This window comes from Giraffa tippelskirchi, chromosome 6, assembly GCF_054371585.1.
Source record: "Giraffa tippelskirchi isolate mGirTip1 chromosome 6, T2T-mGirTip1v1.2.pri, whole genome shotgun sequence".
NCBI classification, from domain to species: Eukaryota; Metazoa; Chordata; class Mammalia; order Artiodactyla; family Giraffidae; genus Giraffa; species Giraffa tippelskirchi.
The window spans coordinates 15,209,978-15,228,403 of record NC_137280.1 but is presented as its reverse complement, the minus strand read 5'-3'; the positions used below and the strand labels follow the sequence as shown (position 1 = coordinate 15,228,403).

Sequence of the window (18,426 nt, the reverse complement as noted above, 5' to 3'; positions counted from 1 at the left end):
TGCTATAAAGGGGATTCTGGTAGAGCTATAGTATGGGTGTGCTGCTGCTTTAAAAAAAAAAAAAAGGAAAAAAACCTCAAGAGCCATAATGTTTACTATATCTCTGTTTAAAGAGACAATTGTTTACTTTGTATTTGAAATCCCATAAGATTTTCTATACATGAGTGTGTCCATTCATACTCGCAGATACCCTCAACAATGGTTAAGACCAGATCTTAATATTTTAACTGTTACAGAACAATATATTATCTATTAAGAACTTAAAATTAATGTATAAAAATAATCTTATTTTTTAGATAACATAATCTTTAACAAGTTAGAAAAATAAGAATCACAATATTTTGCTTCTTAAACATATATCCAATCTCTTATTGACTTTCCTTTGATGGACAGGAAAATCCTCCTAATCAGACTGTTGCTGTTTGTCGCTCAGTTGTGTCTGACTCTTTGTGACCCCATCAACTTCAGCACTCCAAGCTTTCCTGTCCTTCACTATGTCCTGGAGTTTGCTCAAACTCATGCCCATTGAGTAGATGATGCCATTCAACCCTCTCATCCTCTGCCACCTTTTTCTTTTGTCTTCAGTGTTTCTGAAGCATGAGTTGGCTTTTACCATCAGGTGGCCAAAGTATTGGAACTTTAGCATAAGTCCTTCAAAGAATATTCAGGGTTGATTTCCTTTAGGATTGACTTGTTAGATCTCCTTACACTCCAAGAGACTCCCAAGAGTCTTCTGCAGCACCACAATTCAAAAGCATCAATTTTTTGGCGCTCTCACATCCATACATGACTACTGGAAAAACCATAGCTTTGACTATATGGACTTTTGTTGGCAAAGTGATGTCTCTGCTTTTTAATATGCTGTCTAGGTGTGCCAGAGCTTTACTTCCAAGGAGCAAGTGTCTTTCAGTATCATGGCTGTAGTCTCCACTAGCAGTGATTTTGGAGCCCAAGAAAATAAAATTTGTCACTGCTTCTATTTCTTCCCCTTCTGTTTCCTAGCCTGTGATAGGATCCTAAATAATATTTTTCCCCTTTTTTCTTAGCATTGCATTTACACTGTAAATATTAGAAACATTTTACTTACAGTAAACAATGATACTCTCTATATTCCTGTAAAACAAATGCAATTCAGAGACAAATAATGGTTCTACTAAATAAGATAACTAAAGTTGAGTATGAGATCTAACTTGCAGGAGATATACAGTCAGCCAAGCTGAGGCAAACAGTACAGCATGCCTGAGCTAAAGAATGCAACAATGTTGGAGGTGTGAGTCTAACCTTCAGGAAAAGTTCAACAACTAGGGAGTGCAGATCAGGACCTCTGTGTAGGCAAATGTACAAAACAACCATCAACACAAAATAACCATCAACAGGAAACAAGATTCACTCCCTAAAATTATTCCATTTCTGGACAATGTTGCAAATTTAATTCTTCACCAATAAGATAGCAAATCTGAATACTACAGTATTTACAATCATCTCAAACTAGAAAGTCTTTGGGCTTCCCAGGTGGCACAGTGGTAAAGAATCTGCCTGCCAATCAAGGAGACACAAGAGACATGGTTCAAACCCTGGGAAGATCCCCTGGAGTAAGAAATGGCAACCCACTCCAGTATTCTTGCCTGGAAAATTCCACGGACAGAAAAGCCTGGTGGGCTACAGTCCATGGGGTTGCAAAGAGTTGAACACAACTGAGAGCATACACATACAAACCAGAAAACCAAAACTTAAGATTTACTATGACTACTAATAGATGACCACAGAATTTTGAAAAAATAATTCATTTAATAGTGGTGAGGGAAGAAGCCATATTATGTGAGTTAATGAATGAGTGGATGCTGAGTAACTTGAGACAGGAAAAGACTCTATTAGGTCTAGAACCTGAAAATAATAAAGTAGAATGAAGGTGGTAAAAGATCCAAAAATATAAAAAAGCACCTGCTATATTCTGGATACTCTGCACAGTGCAAAGCCAGAGGCAAAAGTTTTTAACAGTGGGGAAAAAAAGAGTCCTTATCTTCAGGATATTATTTATAAAGGAGTATTTTTAAAATCAAATAATCCTTAAACTGCAAAATAATACTATGAGTAACTAATTATTTACTGGTATAAACAATGCAAGTGCTTTATATTCATTGCTCGTACATCATCACAAACATCCTATATTATTTCCACTTAACAAATGAGAAAAACAAAGTTCAAACTTTTTCAACAAATAATATTAGAGTTTGTTAACAAAATGTTTAAAGAGTTCATAAAAAGAAGCAATTACTTGAAGCTATTTATATTGCTCCTACTAACACGTTTTCATCTTCTGTTGACCACCTTTCTCTCATTCCAACTCTTGCTATTATCCTCTTCTGAAAACAAAACAGATACAGCTGCTATTATAAAAGCCCAACCACAAGCAGATAAGACAGAAATGATCCCAAAGGTTAAATCCAGAAATAAGAATTTTTAAGTAGAGAAAGTAGAAGACTTCTTCAAACAAACAAAAGCTGAAAGAATTTGTAGCAAGATGAAATGCACTACAAAAAATATTTTTAAAAGTTCTTCAAGCTGAACTAAAACGTGCTAGATTAAAAACTTCCATCTACATAAAGGAACAAACAGTGTCAGAAGTAACTAAGAGGGTAAAAACAACAGACACTTTCTGGCTTTTAATTTTTTAAAAATTAATTAACTGCTCAAAGCAATCACAACTATGATGATGATAAAGACAGTGATGATGACGATGTAGTCCTGGGGTCTATAACATATACATAAGAGTTATAACAAGACTAGCATAAATGATGACAGGGAATAAAGAGAATCATACTGTTGTAAAGAATACTAAAACAAAAATACTTACATTATCCATTAAGTAGTATACTAGTATTCGAAAGCAGACAATGAGAAGTTAAGCATGCATATCTGTCAACCCGTGAACAACCACTAAGTAAGAAAATGAAGAGCATAGCGAATAAAACAATAATGAAGATAAAATGGAATGCTAAAATATATATTCAATTCAAAAAGAGGCATGAGAAAAGGAAGAAAAATTAGATGGGACAAATTATAAATAAAAAGACAAACCTCAACATACAGAAAATTTCATAAAAAGTAAATAATCTAACACACTACAATTAACAGGCAGACACTGTTATTCAGATTAGTAAAACTCAATTATAATCTGACTATAGAAAACTAAGTTCAGATATATAGATAGACTCAGTACAGTTTCTAAAGATATGATACCACAAGTTTTGAAAAGAAAATCAAGGCAAAAATGAACCAATCCAAAAAAAAAAAGAAAGAAAACTACCAGCATCTAATTAACAAAACAAAAATCAGAGAACTGTTGCATTTTATGGATATAAAGGGAATCTAGAGACGACCTTGTGAACCAAACCAAAATGAAACAGCAGAAGCTGCAGTCTGTGTTCTTCATTACAGCTAACACATTGTGTTGGCTTAATGCCAACAGGGGAAGAAAGAACTTGCAACCACCATCAAGGTGCAATGTTTCATACCAGCTTCTTTTGTCCCCCAGCATTCAGACATAGAAATGATAAGAGTCCACAGCATTGAACACTATAATTAGGGTTGTACTGGCACTTTTATTACAACCCCATATTTTCATTCATAACATTCTTAGAAAGTCCTTCACAAAACTAAAGCCTTCCTTTCTTAATCCCAATTTTTCTTCTTCTTAACCTAGAAGAGCTATAAGAGATCAGATCCTACAGCTGAAAAAAATAAATAAAAGTCTTCCCAAGGATAAAACAAATACAACAAAACTCCCCCAAAAAAGCACCTAAAGTGACAAACAAGAGTTAAAACTTTCTTAATGTTAAAAAAAATTATCAAATCAAAAATCCACCTTACACCAAGTCTGGTTTTCATGCGGCACAAATTTCAATCTTATACATGACATAACAAAAAATTCTACTGTGTGTGTGTATATAAAATATATATATATAATAAATAAAAAATATATAATATCTATATAAGTATATATATATATATAAAATATGGCCTTCCCTTGTGGCTCAGGCAGTAAAGAATCTGCCTGCAATACAGGAGACCCAGCTTCGATCCCTGGATTGGGAAAATCCCCTGGAAAAGGAAATGGCTACCCACTCCAATATTTCTGCCTGGAGAACCCCATGGACAGCGGAGCCTGGGCTACAGTCTCTGGTTTTGCAAAAAGTCAGACAACAACAACTAAAACTTTCACTTTTATTATTTTTATATATATACACACATATGTAAGTATATATACATAAAATACTAGATCTTTATAACACATAGCTATTTTTTTTCCAAACAGCTAACTAAAAAGGGTCGTCTTTCTACCACTTCTGATTAGGAAGCTTTAGACACAGGTAGAAGTTTAAGAAACCATGATTTCTCCTATTTCTGAATTTTTAAGGCACAGAAGACAGTTTAAGACATATTTATCTTCATTTTCATTCATCCACAAGTTATTTATGGATGTTCAGGGCTTTTGGTTTTTTATTTCCTTTTCAATAATGGTTTTAAATTATTCAAGTTATTTCACCTCAAAAACAAATCTAAATTTAAAACAAAGTATTTTACCACCTGGTTGTTTTAAGACTACAGACAGTATTTCCATGCTAAAATTAAAATCATAAGCTACACATGATATAACATTTTTTCCTTAAAACTTTCAAGAGGGCTTCCCTGGTGGCTAAGTGGTAAAGAATCTACCTGCCAGTTCAGGAGACATGGGTTCAATCCCTCATCCAGGAAGATCCCACATCCCTCAGAGCAGCTGAGCCCAAGCATGTAACTATTGAGTCTGTGCTCTAGAACACAGGTTGGATCCCTGGGTTAGGAAGATCTCCTGGAGGTACTTTTTGAATTGAAGAAAAATAATCCTCTGAAATAATATATAAAAATAATCTATTGAGAGTAACACTGACTTTGTAATTTATTCTGCTTTTTCCTTACTACAGCTCTACAAACCTAATTACTGGTCTTCTTTCCACTCCTAAGTAAAAATGAAAGCAATTCAAATTTCAGTATTTATTCAAGGCCCAATATGTGGAAATAAAGTAAAAACTTTCCTTAAAGTTTTCCAGTTTGGGCAGAGAGATTACTGAGAAAAAACAATTAGAGGGAAATTTAACTGTCATCAGAAAGAAAGAAATAGCAAATTAAATGTAGAATTTGCCTTTTTATAATCCTATGATGTACCTGGCATCATAGGAATTATGTATGCTAGAAGGCAGAACAAAAAAATATGATGATGTCAAGCTAGATAATTTATACAGATGTCAAGAGTTTCAGTGGCATTTAACGACACAAATCTTTTTAACAAAGCAGGATAAACATTTAGAAATAGCTATTGCTTTACAAATGAAATGTCCTTTTATTATATTAGATATAGCTACGCAAAAATGTCAGTACACTTCAGTTTGGCAAAAATGTCAACTCTACACATAAGTTAAATATGTTAAATATACTATTCGTTTTTTATCTTTACATATATAATACAAGGAAAATCCAATACCATGGAAAAAATTATTTTAATCTATTGTACACAATTCTTGATCATCTATGTATCAATGCAGGGGAACAGCAGTGTTGAAAGGCAATAGAAAACTAAGAGTATTTACAATTAATTTCTGATCACCTTAACTGAAATTTTTTGGAGAGGTGTCCCTATCAACAAATTTGTTTATGCAAATATTAAGCTTATTCAAAGTTCTCTAGAGAATATGAGAAAGCCAGAAGTAAGACATAAAATTTTGTGCAATTCATCCACCAGTGGATAACTACATAAATATCATAATTGATTCTTCTATGGATTTTCGTAAGGACAAAAGACATTTTAAAATACTGCTTGGGGTGGGGTGGGGTGGGGTGGGAGGGAGGTTCAGGAGGCGGGGGGGATGTGTGTGCACCTATGGCTAATTCATGTTGATGTATAGCAGAAACCAACAGAATATTGTAAAGCAATAATCCTCCCGTTAAAACATTAATTCAAAATATAAATAAAATATTGCTTACACTAAGTTTGAAGTAAAGGATATTCTGGTTAACCAATATATTAATGAAAATTGAGCATCAAGACATTTTTGGTAGGATAATGAAAATAATGCTCAGAAAAATCATTCTCATCTATTACCCATGTCCATGAATGAACTGATTACCATATTTATACAGATGCTATTGGAAGGAAGGTTATAGCCAACCTAGATACCATATTTAAAAGCAGAGACATTACTTTGCCAACAAAAGTCCGTCTAGTCAAGGCTATGGTTTTTCCAGTGGTCATGTATGGATGTGAGAGTTGGACGGTGAAGAAAGCTGAGCGCCGAAGAATTGATGCTTTTGAACTGTGGTGTTGGAGAAGACTCTTGAGAGTCCCTTGGACTGCAAGGAGATCCAATCAATCCATCCTAAAGGAGAACAATCCTGGGTGTTCATTGGAAGGACTGATGTTGAAGCTGAAACTCCAATCCTTTGGCCACCTCATGCGAAGAGTTGACTCATTGGAAAAGACCCTAATGCTGGGTAGGATTGGAGGCAGGAAGAGAAGGGGACGACAGAGGGTGAGATCATTGGATGGCATCACTGACTCGATGGACGTGGGTTTGGGTAGACTCCAGGTGTTGTTGATGGACAGAGAGGCCTGGCGTGCTGCGATTCATGGGGTCTCAAAGAGTCGGACACAACTGAGCGACTGAACTGAACTGAACTGATGGTAATTAAGATATTACAAGTGTGGAGAAGGAAATGGCAACCCACTCCAGTATTCTTGCCTGGAGAATCCTAGGGACAGAGGAGCCTGGTGGGCTGCGTCTATGGGGTCTCACAGAGTCGGACACAACTGAAGCAACTTAGCAGCAGCAGCAACAGAGGAACTACAAATGATTCAGGGAAGCTGAAATACGAGAGAAAAGAAAGTGATCCCAGAGGCTGGAAGACTGAAAAGACTGAGAAGAACTGTGAAAGCAAAAGGAGGGTAGACATTAAGAAATTTTCAGCACAGCAGTTATATAATTCAGTTTACATTTTAGAAACATCATACCCAGAGAAAAGTATCAATGAGTAGTAAAATAGATATATTCAAGAGAGACAATGTAACAGCAGAGTCCAGAGTAGGACAAATAACTGGATATAAGGGATGTAGAAAGTAAAGCATGACTTCAGGGTTTCTCATTTGGATTAAAGGTAAAAAGTGGAATTTTTCACTGAAATATAAAATATATAAGGAGGAAGGGATTTGAGGTTTAAAATAAAATTCAGTTTGAAACATCCTATGGAGATTTAAGTGAAGGTCCATTTTGCTCTCAGTGTTGGAGCTCAGGGGTGGGGGTGAAGAGACTGGACCCTAAAATAGCATTTTATGAATAAACAGTATATGATAATTAAATCCGCTAGAGAATAAAATGATCCAAGGAGAGACAAGGACTAAAATAATGAGAGCCTAAGAAACTCCAATTAAAACTCTGGGATGGGTAGCAGAAATGAAGCCACAAGAAGAGCCAGAGAAAGGGTAGACAGAGATAGGAAGAGAATCACAGAAGCCACATGTGAAGCTTCCAAAAAGAGACCAAAAAGCAAAGATTTTGCAACAATGATGTTATTAATGACCTCTGCCAAAATGTTTATAATGGCATCATGGAGGCAGATTCAGTGAAGAGGTATAAATGCTGCCAAGTCGCTTCAGTCGTGTCCGACTCTGTGCAACCCCACAGACGGCAGCCCACCAGGCTCCACCGTCCCTGGGATTCTCCAGGCAAGAACACTGGAGTGGGTTGCCATTTCCTTCTCCAGTGCATGAAAGGGAAAAGTGAAAGTGAAGCCGCTCAGTCATGTCCGACTCTTAGCGACCCCATGGGCTATAGCCTACCAGGCTCCTCCGTCCATGGGATTTTCCAGGCAAGAGTACTGGAGTGGGGTGCCATTGCCTTCTCTGGAAGAGGTATAAATATTAAGTCATAAATTAAAAAGGAATGGAAGAGCATCTAGATTGGAAACAAACAAAACTCTATTTGTATTAATAGTTGACATGATTGTCTAGAAAGCAATTCCAAGAAATCTACCATGAAAAGGGAACCCTCTTACACTGTTGGTGGGAATGCAAACTAGTACAGCCACTATGGAGAAGAGTGTGGAGATTCCTTAAAAAACTGGGAATAGAACTGCCATATGACCCAGCAATCCCACTGCTGGGCATACACACAGAGGAAACCAGAATTGAAAGAGACACGTGTACCCCAATGTTCATCGCAGCACTGTTTACAATAGACAGGACATGGAAGCAACCTAGATGTCCATCAGCAGATGAATGGATAAGGAAGCTGTGGTACATATACACAATGGAATATTACTCAGCCACTAAAAAAAATACACTTGAATCGGTTCTATTGAGATGGATGAAACTGGAGCCCATTATACCAAGTGAAGTAAGCCAGAAAGAAAAACACCAATACAGTATACTAATGCATATATATGGAATTTGAAAGATGGTAACGATAACCCTATATGTGAGACAGAATAAGAGACACAGATGCATAGAACAGTCTTATGCACTCTGAGGGAGAAGGTGAGGGTGGGACGTTCTGGGAGAATAGCATTGAAACATGTATATTATCATATGTGAAACAGAACACCATTCCATGTTCGATGCATGAGACAAATGCTCAGGGCCGGGGCAATGGGATGACCCAGAGGGATGGGATGGGGAGGGAGGTGGGTGGGGGTTCCAGGAAGGGGAACACATGTAAACCCATGGCTGATTCATGTCAATGTATGGCAAAAACTATTACAATATTGTAAAGTAATTAGCCCCCAACTAAAATAAATAAATTTATTAAAAAAAAAAAAAAGAAATCTACCAAAAAACCCTCCTGTAATTAACAAAGGAAGCAAAGTTGCAGAACACAAGATCAATACACAAAAATCAACTGCATAACAACAAATAACTGGAAATGAAAATAAAAACCACAATAACATTTATAAACACTCCAAAGAAAATAGTTAGCTATAAATCTCATAAAACATACACAGGATCCACAGGTTGGAAAAACAATGCTGATGAAAGAAATCAAAGAAAATCTAAGTAATTGGAGAAACATACTGTGCTCATGGATTAGAAGACAACACGGTAAAGATGTCAATTCTCCCCAAACTGTTCTGTATATTGAAGGCAATTTCTGTGAAATCTACAAGCCTATTCTAAAATTTGGAAAGAAAAGACTACTTCTCATAGACGTAAACAATTTTGAAAAAGAATATATGCAGAGTATATCACGTGAAATGCCAGGCTAGATGAATCCACAAGCTGGAATCAAGATTGCTGGGAGACGTATCAGCAACCTCACATATGCAGATGATACCACTTTAACAGCAGAAAGTGAAGAGGAACTAAAAAGCCTCTTGATGAGGGTGAGAGTGAAAAGGCTGGCTTAAAACTCAATATTCAAAAAAAGAAGGTCACAGCATCCAGTCCCTTCACTTCATGGCAAACAGATGGGGGAAAAGTGGAAACAGTGACAGACTGTATGTTCTTGGGCTCCAAAATCACTGTGGATGGTGACTGTGGCCACGAAATTAAAAGACACTTGCTGCTTGGAAGGAAAGCTATGACAAATCTAGACAGCATATTAAAAAGCAGAGACATCACTTTGCCAACAAAGGTCCGTCTACTCAAATTTATGGTATTTCAGTAGTCATGTACCGATGTAAGAGGTGGACCATAAAGAAGGTTAAACACCAAAGAATTGATGCTTTTGAATTGTGGTGCTGGAAAAGACTCTTGAGAGTCCAATGGACTGCAAGATCAAACCAGTCAACCGTAAAGGAAATCAACCCTGAGTATTCATTGGAAGGACTGACGCCAAAGCTGAAGCTTCATTACTTTGGCCATCTGATGCGAAGAGCTGACTCACTGGAAAAGACCCTGATCCTGGGAAAGATTGTAGGCAAAAGGAGAATGGGGCAGCAGAGGTTAGATAGCATCAGTGACTCAATGGACATGAATCTGAGCAAACTCTGGGAGATAGTGAAGGACAGGGAAGCCTGGCATGGTTCAGTCCATGGGGTCGCAAGGAGTTAGATACAACTTAGCAACTGAACAACGACAAAAGCAGGAGGACTCACTGTTACCAATGCTAACCCTACAGTAACCAAGATAGTATGTTACTGGCATAAGAATAGATATATTAATCATACGGACAGTGTAGGAAACCTAGAAAGAAACTCAAATACACCCAACTGATTTTTGACAAAATGGTAAAAGCAATTCAACGGAGGAGGTGCAATCTTTTCACACATGGTACTAAAACCAGTGAATATCCACAGGCAAAAAGATGAATGTCACACTAAACTTCATACTTTATATTAAAATTAACTCAAAATGGATCACAGATTTAAAAATAAAACTATAAAATTTCTAGGAAAAACCACATAAGAACTTAAAATATTGGGCTAGGGAAAGAATTCTTAGATCTGACATTGAAACCAAAGAGCATAAAAGGAAAAATTAATAAATTGGACCTAATCAAAACCAAAACTTCTCACTCTGCAAAAGACCTTGTTAAGAGCATGAAGAGACAAATTACTGAGAGAAACTATTTGCAAACCACATATCTGACACAGACAAATCTTATAACTAGAATATATAAAGAACTCCCAAAACATTGAGAAATTAAATTAAAAAATAAGCATAAGAACAAATATTTCACTAATATATATGGCAAAAGATATGATAAGGTGTTCAACATCATTATCCATATAGAAAATGCCAATTAAAACCACAATGAGAGAGTTCCCTGGTTGTCCAGTGATTAAGAATCTGCCTGTCAATGCAGGAGACAGAAGTTGAATCCCTGGTCAGGGAAGATCCCACATGCTTCGGGGCAACTAAGCCCATGTGCCACAACTACCAATCCCATTTGTCACACTACTGCAGTCTGCATGCCCTAGAGCCTGTGCTGTGTGATAAAAGAAGCCACTGCAATAAGAAGGCTGTGAACCACAACTAGAGAGTAAGCAGCCCCTGCTCACCGCAACTAGAGAAAGCCCTCATGTAGCAATGAAGACCTAGTGCAGCCAAAAATAAAAAAACTTTTAAAACACAATAAATCATTACTACATATTTATCAGAATGACTAAAATTAAAAATAGTGATTATACAAATGCTAGTGAGGATACAGAAAAACTGGATCACTTATATACTCGTCATAGGAATGAATAGCGGGTACAGTCACACTGGAAATCAGTTTGACAATTATTTTTTAAAATAAAAATGAAATCACTATAGGACCCAACAATAGCATCCTTGGGCATGTACCCCAGAAAAATAAAAACTAAAACTAAGATCATGGCATCCAGTCCCATCACTTCACAGCAAATAGATGGGGAAACAGTGGAAACTGGCTGACTTTATTTTGGGGGGGCTCCAAAATCACTGTAGACGGTCACTGCAGCCATGAAATTAAAAGACACTTACTCCTTGGAAGGAAAGTTATGACCAACCTAGACAGCATATTAAAAAGCAGAGACATTACTTTGTCCACAAAGGTCCATCTAGTCAAGGCTATGGTTTTTCCAGTGGTCATGTATGGATGTGAGAGTTGGACGATAAAGAAAGCTGAGCACCAAAGAATTGATGCTTTCAAACTGTGGTGTTGGAGAAGACTCTTGAGAGTCCCTTGGACTGCAAGGAAATCCAACCAGTCCATCCTAAAGGAGATCAGTCCTGGGTGTTCATTGGAAGGACTGATGTTGAAGCTGAAACTCCAATACTTTGGCCACCTGATGCAAAGAGCTGACTCATTTGCAAAGACTCTGGTGCTGGGAAAGATTGAAGGTGGGAGGAGAAGGGGACGACAGAGGATGAGATGGTTGGATGGCATCACCGACTCAATGGACATGGATTTGGGTAGACCCCAGCAGTTGGTGATGGACAGGGAGACCTGGTGTGCTGCAGTTCATGGGGTCGCAAAGAGTCGGACACAACCAAGTGACTGAATTGAACTAAACTGACGTAGGCATAAAAATTTGTACACAAATGTTCACAGTAGCTTTATCTCTAATAACAAAAACTAGAAAGTACAAAACTGCTGTTCAATGGATAAATGGTAAATCTGTGGTATATCCATACAGAATATACTCAGCAATAAAAAGGAACAAGCCATTGATACACAACAACTTAGTTTTAAATTTCAAGGGATTTATACTAAGTGAAAAAATCTACACTCAGAATATTACATACTATATGATTCCATTTATATTTGTTATTCTTGAAATAAAATTACACAAAATGAGGAAAGGTTAGTGGCTGCTAGGGATCAATAGGTAGGGAAAATGATAGTACAGTAAAAAGGAGGTAGCACAAGGAAGCTTTGTTGTGATGATACACTTTTATATCTCAATTATGGTGGTGGCAGTTTCACAAAACTATACACGTGATAAATGCAAAAAAAAAAAAAAAAAGGCAGCCAAACGAACTGGAGAAAATATGTGCAAACAATATAACCAATAAAGGGTTAATATGCAAGATATACAAAGAATTTATACAACTTAACATCAAAAACAACAAACAACCCAATTTAAAAAAAAAAAATAGGCAGAGGACCTGGAAAATTTTTCAAAGAAGATATAAAGATTGCCAACAGATACATGAAGGAATGCTCCACATCACTAATTCTCAGGGGAATGAAATTAGCAAATCCACAATGAGATATAACCTCACACCTGTCAGAATGGTTATGATCAAAAAGACAACAAGTAACAAGAGTCAGGGAGGATGTGGAGAAAAGAGAACCCTCACAGACTGTTGTTGTGAATGTTAGCTGATACACCCATCACAGACAACAAAAAGGAGGTTCCTCAAAAAATTAAACTACCATATGATCCAGCAATTCCACTCTTCCAAAGAAGAATAGCTTTTCAAAGAAAACAAAACACTAATTTGAAACAATATATGCACCCCTGTGTTCACTGCAACATTATTTCCAATAGCCAAGATATGGAAGAAACCTAAGTGTCCATCAAAAAAATGGATATAGAAAATTTAGTATATACATACATATATACACACACAATGAAATATTACTCAGCCATAAAAAAAAAATGAAATCTTGCCAAATGCAACACGGAGAGACCTAGAAGGCATTATGTTAAATGAAATAAATCAGAGAAAGATAAACACCATACGATTTTACTTACATGTGGAATCCAAAAACACAACAAATTAATAAATAAAATAAAATTGAAACAGATGCATAAATACAAAGAACAAACAGATGACTGCCAGAGGAGAGGGATTTGGGGGAAAGAATGAAGGTGAGACAGATTAAGAGATATAGATTTCTAGTTATAAAATAAATAAATCAAGGGGATGTAATGTACAGCATAGGGAATATAATCAGTAATATTGTAACAACTCTGTATGGTGACAGATAGTTGAGACTCATCCTGTGATTTCTGTAATGTACAAAAATACTGAATCACTATGTTGTCCATCTGAAACTAATACTACAAGTAATATTTCAAATAAAAATAATTAAATAAAAAATAATATATGAAAGTATAAATCTCACTGGTAAAGGTAAATATAGTAAAGTATAAATAGAGTATAGTACAAATACAGTAAATGTAGTGGATTAATTACCTATAAAGCTGTAATGTGTGAAGGTTAAAAGACAAAAGTAGTACAAAGTAACTATACAATAATTAAGTTGAAGGATACACAAGATAAAAAGATGTAAAATGTGACATCAAAAACATTAACATGAGGGATGGTAAAAGGTAGAGCTTTAGAACATATTCAAACACATGTTGTTATCAACTTAAAACAGGCTGTTATAAACATATGCTGTTATATATAAGACTAATGGTAACCACAAAGCAAAAACCTATAGCAGATAAAGGAAGTCTTCAAATCACAAGTGAAGAGAAATAAAAAAGGGAGAACTACAAAACAGCCAGAAAAAAACTAATGAAATGGCATTCAAATGTAAATGGAACTAAATTCTCCAATCACAAGAAATAGTGTTGAAAGGATAAAAAAAAAAGACCTAACGATATGCTGCTGCCTACAAGAAACTCACTTCAAATATAAGGACACACACAGACTGAAAGTGAAGGAATGGAAAAAGCTATTCCTTGTAAATGGAAACAAAAAGAAAGTGGGGGTAGTTATGCTTCTATCAGACAAAACAGACTTTAAAACAAAGGCAGTAATTAGAAGAAAGGGCATTACCTAGTGATAAAGGGTCAATCCAACAAGAAAATGTAACATTTGTAAATATTTATACACCCAACAAAAAGGGATTCCCCAGTGGAAGTAAAGATGCTACCCATCTTTTATAGGGAACTCTGTCTCTTTTTTCATAGAAAGAATCTACAGACAGAATCTAAACTATGCTATCTGCTATCAACATCACCACCATCACTAACCTGTAGCAGTGCAAGTGCTGCTGCTGCTGCTAAGTCGCTTCAGTCGTGTCCGACTCTGTGCGACCCCATAGACGGCAGCCCACCAGGCTCCACCGTCCCTGGGATTCTCCAGGCAAGAACACTGGAGTGGGTTGCCATTTCCTTCTCCAGTGCATGAAAGTGAAAAGTGAAAGGGAAGTCGCTCAGTCGTGTCCGACTCTTAGCGACCCTATGGACTGAAGCCCACCAGGCTCCTCCGTCCATGGGATTTTCCAGGCAAGAGTACTGGAGTGGGTTGCCATTGCCTTCTCCCAGTGCAAGTGAGGGAATCAATAATAGTACAGGAAATCCCACAACCTGAGTCAGCAATTCTGAGTCCTTCCTTAATTTCTGAAAAGGCAGTTGTTTCAGTCCATTTGGGCTGCTGTAACAGAACTCCACTGACCGGGTAGCTAAAAAACAACAGAAATTCATTTCTCATACTTCTCAGAGGCTAGGAAGTCTAAGGTCAAAGTGCCAACATGGTCTGGTGAGGGCCCTTTATCTGGTTGTCACTGTGTCCTCATATGGCAGAAGGGGTAGTGATCTCTCTAAAGCCTATTTTAAAAGACACTAACTGAATTCATGAGGTCTCCACTCATGATTTTCGAAGGTCCTACCTCTTAATATACCACTATCTTTAGGGATTAGGATGTCAACACATGAATTTTGAGGGGACATTCAAACCATGGCAGCAGTCAACCAGATTAATCTAGCTTCAGATAAAAGAATAAGAGTGTTAAAAAAAAAAAAAAAAAGGCATGTAAATATTGTTAATAGCCTTACCAAAACTTCCTCTAGCCTAACAGTGCACAGGCTTCAAGGACAGGATATGATACTCCTCTATTCTCTTAGCAACTATCTAAGCCAATAACCAATTCCCACTGCATCAAAACATTCAAGGAAAGAGAACACGCAAGATTGCTCTGTAACTCCAAGCACTAACCGGGATTTAAAAGCACATACATTAACCAAAATTCTAGTTCTTTATCTTGTTTTAAATGGTATTTTAAAGTTTTGATTTAGGTTCAAAAGGTTTTTTTTTTTAATTTTTCTTTTAGGAATATCAAGTATCACTTATATAAACAACCTCGCAAATGGTTACATTTAATAGGTCAAAAGATTTTGAAATTTTACTTTCTAGGTGGCACAAAGAGCAGAATAAAGAAGTACTTTAAAAATAGACTACTCTCTCTAGATTGAAGGAGGTTTTATTTTTATTATAAACACAATGAACAGAGAAAGCATACACAATCAAATAAAAGAACTATGTAGCAAGTCTTGTTCTATTTTACAGATGAGGTCCATAGAAGATAAACAAGAATATGCAAAAGAAGAGGAGCATACAGTTCAACGTAAATTACTGGTAAGGTTTTCAACCTTGAGCTGTATGCTGGTTCCACAAGTATTTTTTAGACTACACTAGAGTGGACAAAGATAGCTAAATAAATAAACAAATCAGACCTGGATGACTAGTGATGATGTGTCACCAATCAAATTCTGTGTCTTGAGTCCAAAAAAGAAAAATAAAAACAGTACAAATCTGCAGGATCTAAAGGTGAGTATAACTAACACAGACCTCTCTCTCAGAGTGAACAGCAAATAATGCTTTCTAAGTGAAATATCAATATATTAAAATAATTCAGAGTGAACATCAAGATGACTTTACCTAACACACAACTTAGTCACCTTCACATCAAAAAAAAATCTCTATAATTAAAAATGACCACAGAGACATGTTAAGGCAGTATAACTACTATCATTAGAGTCACAATTATAAATCTTTTTTCCTACGTAGTTTGCAGAGATTACATATCTTGCAATGCTTTTCAGTGCACTGACAGGTTAAAATAAAATCAACAAATGTTAGAATTTAATTGAACTTTACAAACTGCACATGCCTTTTTATCAAGAAATTTAGCAATATTTTTATAATGATTTCTAAATAAACCTTAGATTTCTTTCAAATTTTATTACTTTCTCATACATTAATAGTATCTTCAGCAGATTCATATCTGTAACTCTAAAAGGGCCCTTCATTTTACCTACTATACCATATTAATTTTATTTAGAAAGTAAGTCTTTTCTTCATTATGCATTTGTAATGATTAGAAATAATATAAATCAAATATGGGCTTACTGAATTTTACTAGTACATGTATCATTTTTTAACTTAATTTCCTATTATACTAATCAAAGTTTAAAATAGGAAAATAAACTATTTTAAAATGTTTCCTCTATAATAATTTCACTAAAAAATTAACACCAGGGACTTCCCTGGTGGTCCAACGGTTAAGACTCTTGTATTTCCACTGCAGATGGCCAGAGTTCGATCCCTGGTTGGGGAACTAAGATCCTGCATACTTCATGGCACAGTTAAAAAGAAACAAAAAATAATTCTAATCACCAGCATAAACTGAAGCATAACTCTCCAGGGGTTACATTGCTGAATAATTTGTCCAAATGTCAACTGCAATTTTCAAAAATCCTTTCAAGCTCAAAATTTTAAACATCTGTAACAAATACTTGTTTTGAGACTGGTTTACACTCATGACATTTGACCTTTTGCTGTACACACCACAAAATTCAAGTCTCAAATACCACACAAGCAGGAAATCTGATCATTCCTGCAGTAGCCATATGCATGGTCCAATATCAAATATTAGTTCTAGGTTACGCTAAGTCATGTGTTACAAATCTTTTACTGAAACCTCTATAATTAGTTGTAATTTGCCTCTTTTAAAATGTGTTTCTTATGGGACATCTGGCCTTGAAAGTTCCACCTTCCCATTGAAAAAATACTTAAGTGTCTGGATTTTTTTCCACTTAATATGGAACACTGCATGGGTGGTATAACCAAGTCCAGACTTCTTAAAAAAATTAAATTTCAAGAACAGATGATGATTAAGAACCATTTAAGTATTACTAAATATAAATGTAAAATAAAACTTTGTTGCCCATAACTATCTACAGATTCCCAAATCAATCTTCCAAATATTTAAAGTTCACAAAATAAATTTTAATGAGTACAGCACTGATACACACTCACTTCTAGGAATTACATTAATTAAGTTAAACTGGAATTTAAATAAAGGTTCAGAATTAGAGATTTCACAGAAACAAAAAAAGTTTGAGCCCAGTGAGTTCATATGACACTCAAAGTTATCTACTTCAAGTAGGAAATGATCTTACCAATTTATAAATAGCCTTAACTCATTTCACAGAGATTAAAATTTAACAATACTCATCAATTCACTGGGTTCTAGAAAGCCTTCCTTAAAACTGAAAATCAATTATGGGCTAAGGAAAAAGTAATAAAAATGAAAGACTAAGACACTGCTTTTATACAGGATAAAAGTGGAAAAATCCATCACAACATGCTGCTGTCCAGACCTGTTTGCTTCCTAAATCAGAAAATTTTTCATACAAACTCCTTAAAATCAGTATTATACCTTAACAAAAAAAAAAAAAACACTGAAATGAAATGTAACATGGGTCAGAAAAGAAGTCCAAAACATCAGTTTCTAATGACAAAATTTCAAAGATACAGTGAAATTTGGTACGAAGGTAAATTCAGTATATTTTCATATTCTCAAAATATAACTTCAGAACTTTTCATCTCATTTAGAAATGTCATGTAAGAAAATAAAAATCATACAGATCCTCTGAAAATTCAAAAACCTTCACCTAAAAATTGAATGCAATCAGGCCCCATTTCTTATAGGTAATAAGCAATAAGCATAATCCCTACTAAGGCAATGACCAGATTAAGTAAGATTAATATGAAAATAACTGCTAGGATGTTTTATCCAAATTTAAGAAAACCCTTTTGCAATTAATTATGTTACTTTCAATAATTAAGTGTGGAACTTCCCTGGTGATTGAGTCTGCCTTCCAGTAAGGGGGACCTATGTTCAATCCCTGATAGGGGAACTAAGATCCACATGCCACAGGACAACTGAGCCCACGTGGCACAACTAC

The 18,426-nt window shown here is 35.7% G+C and overlaps 1 protein-coding gene across 44 annotated transcripts in view; it reads right to left on the bottom strand.

Annotated features, from left to right (window-relative positions):
• VPS13B (vacuolar protein sorting 13 homolog B) overlaps positions 1-18,426 on the bottom strand; it is a 752,042-nt gene that overhangs the window by 715,557 nt on the left and 18,059 nt on the right. The window lies entirely within an intron of this gene.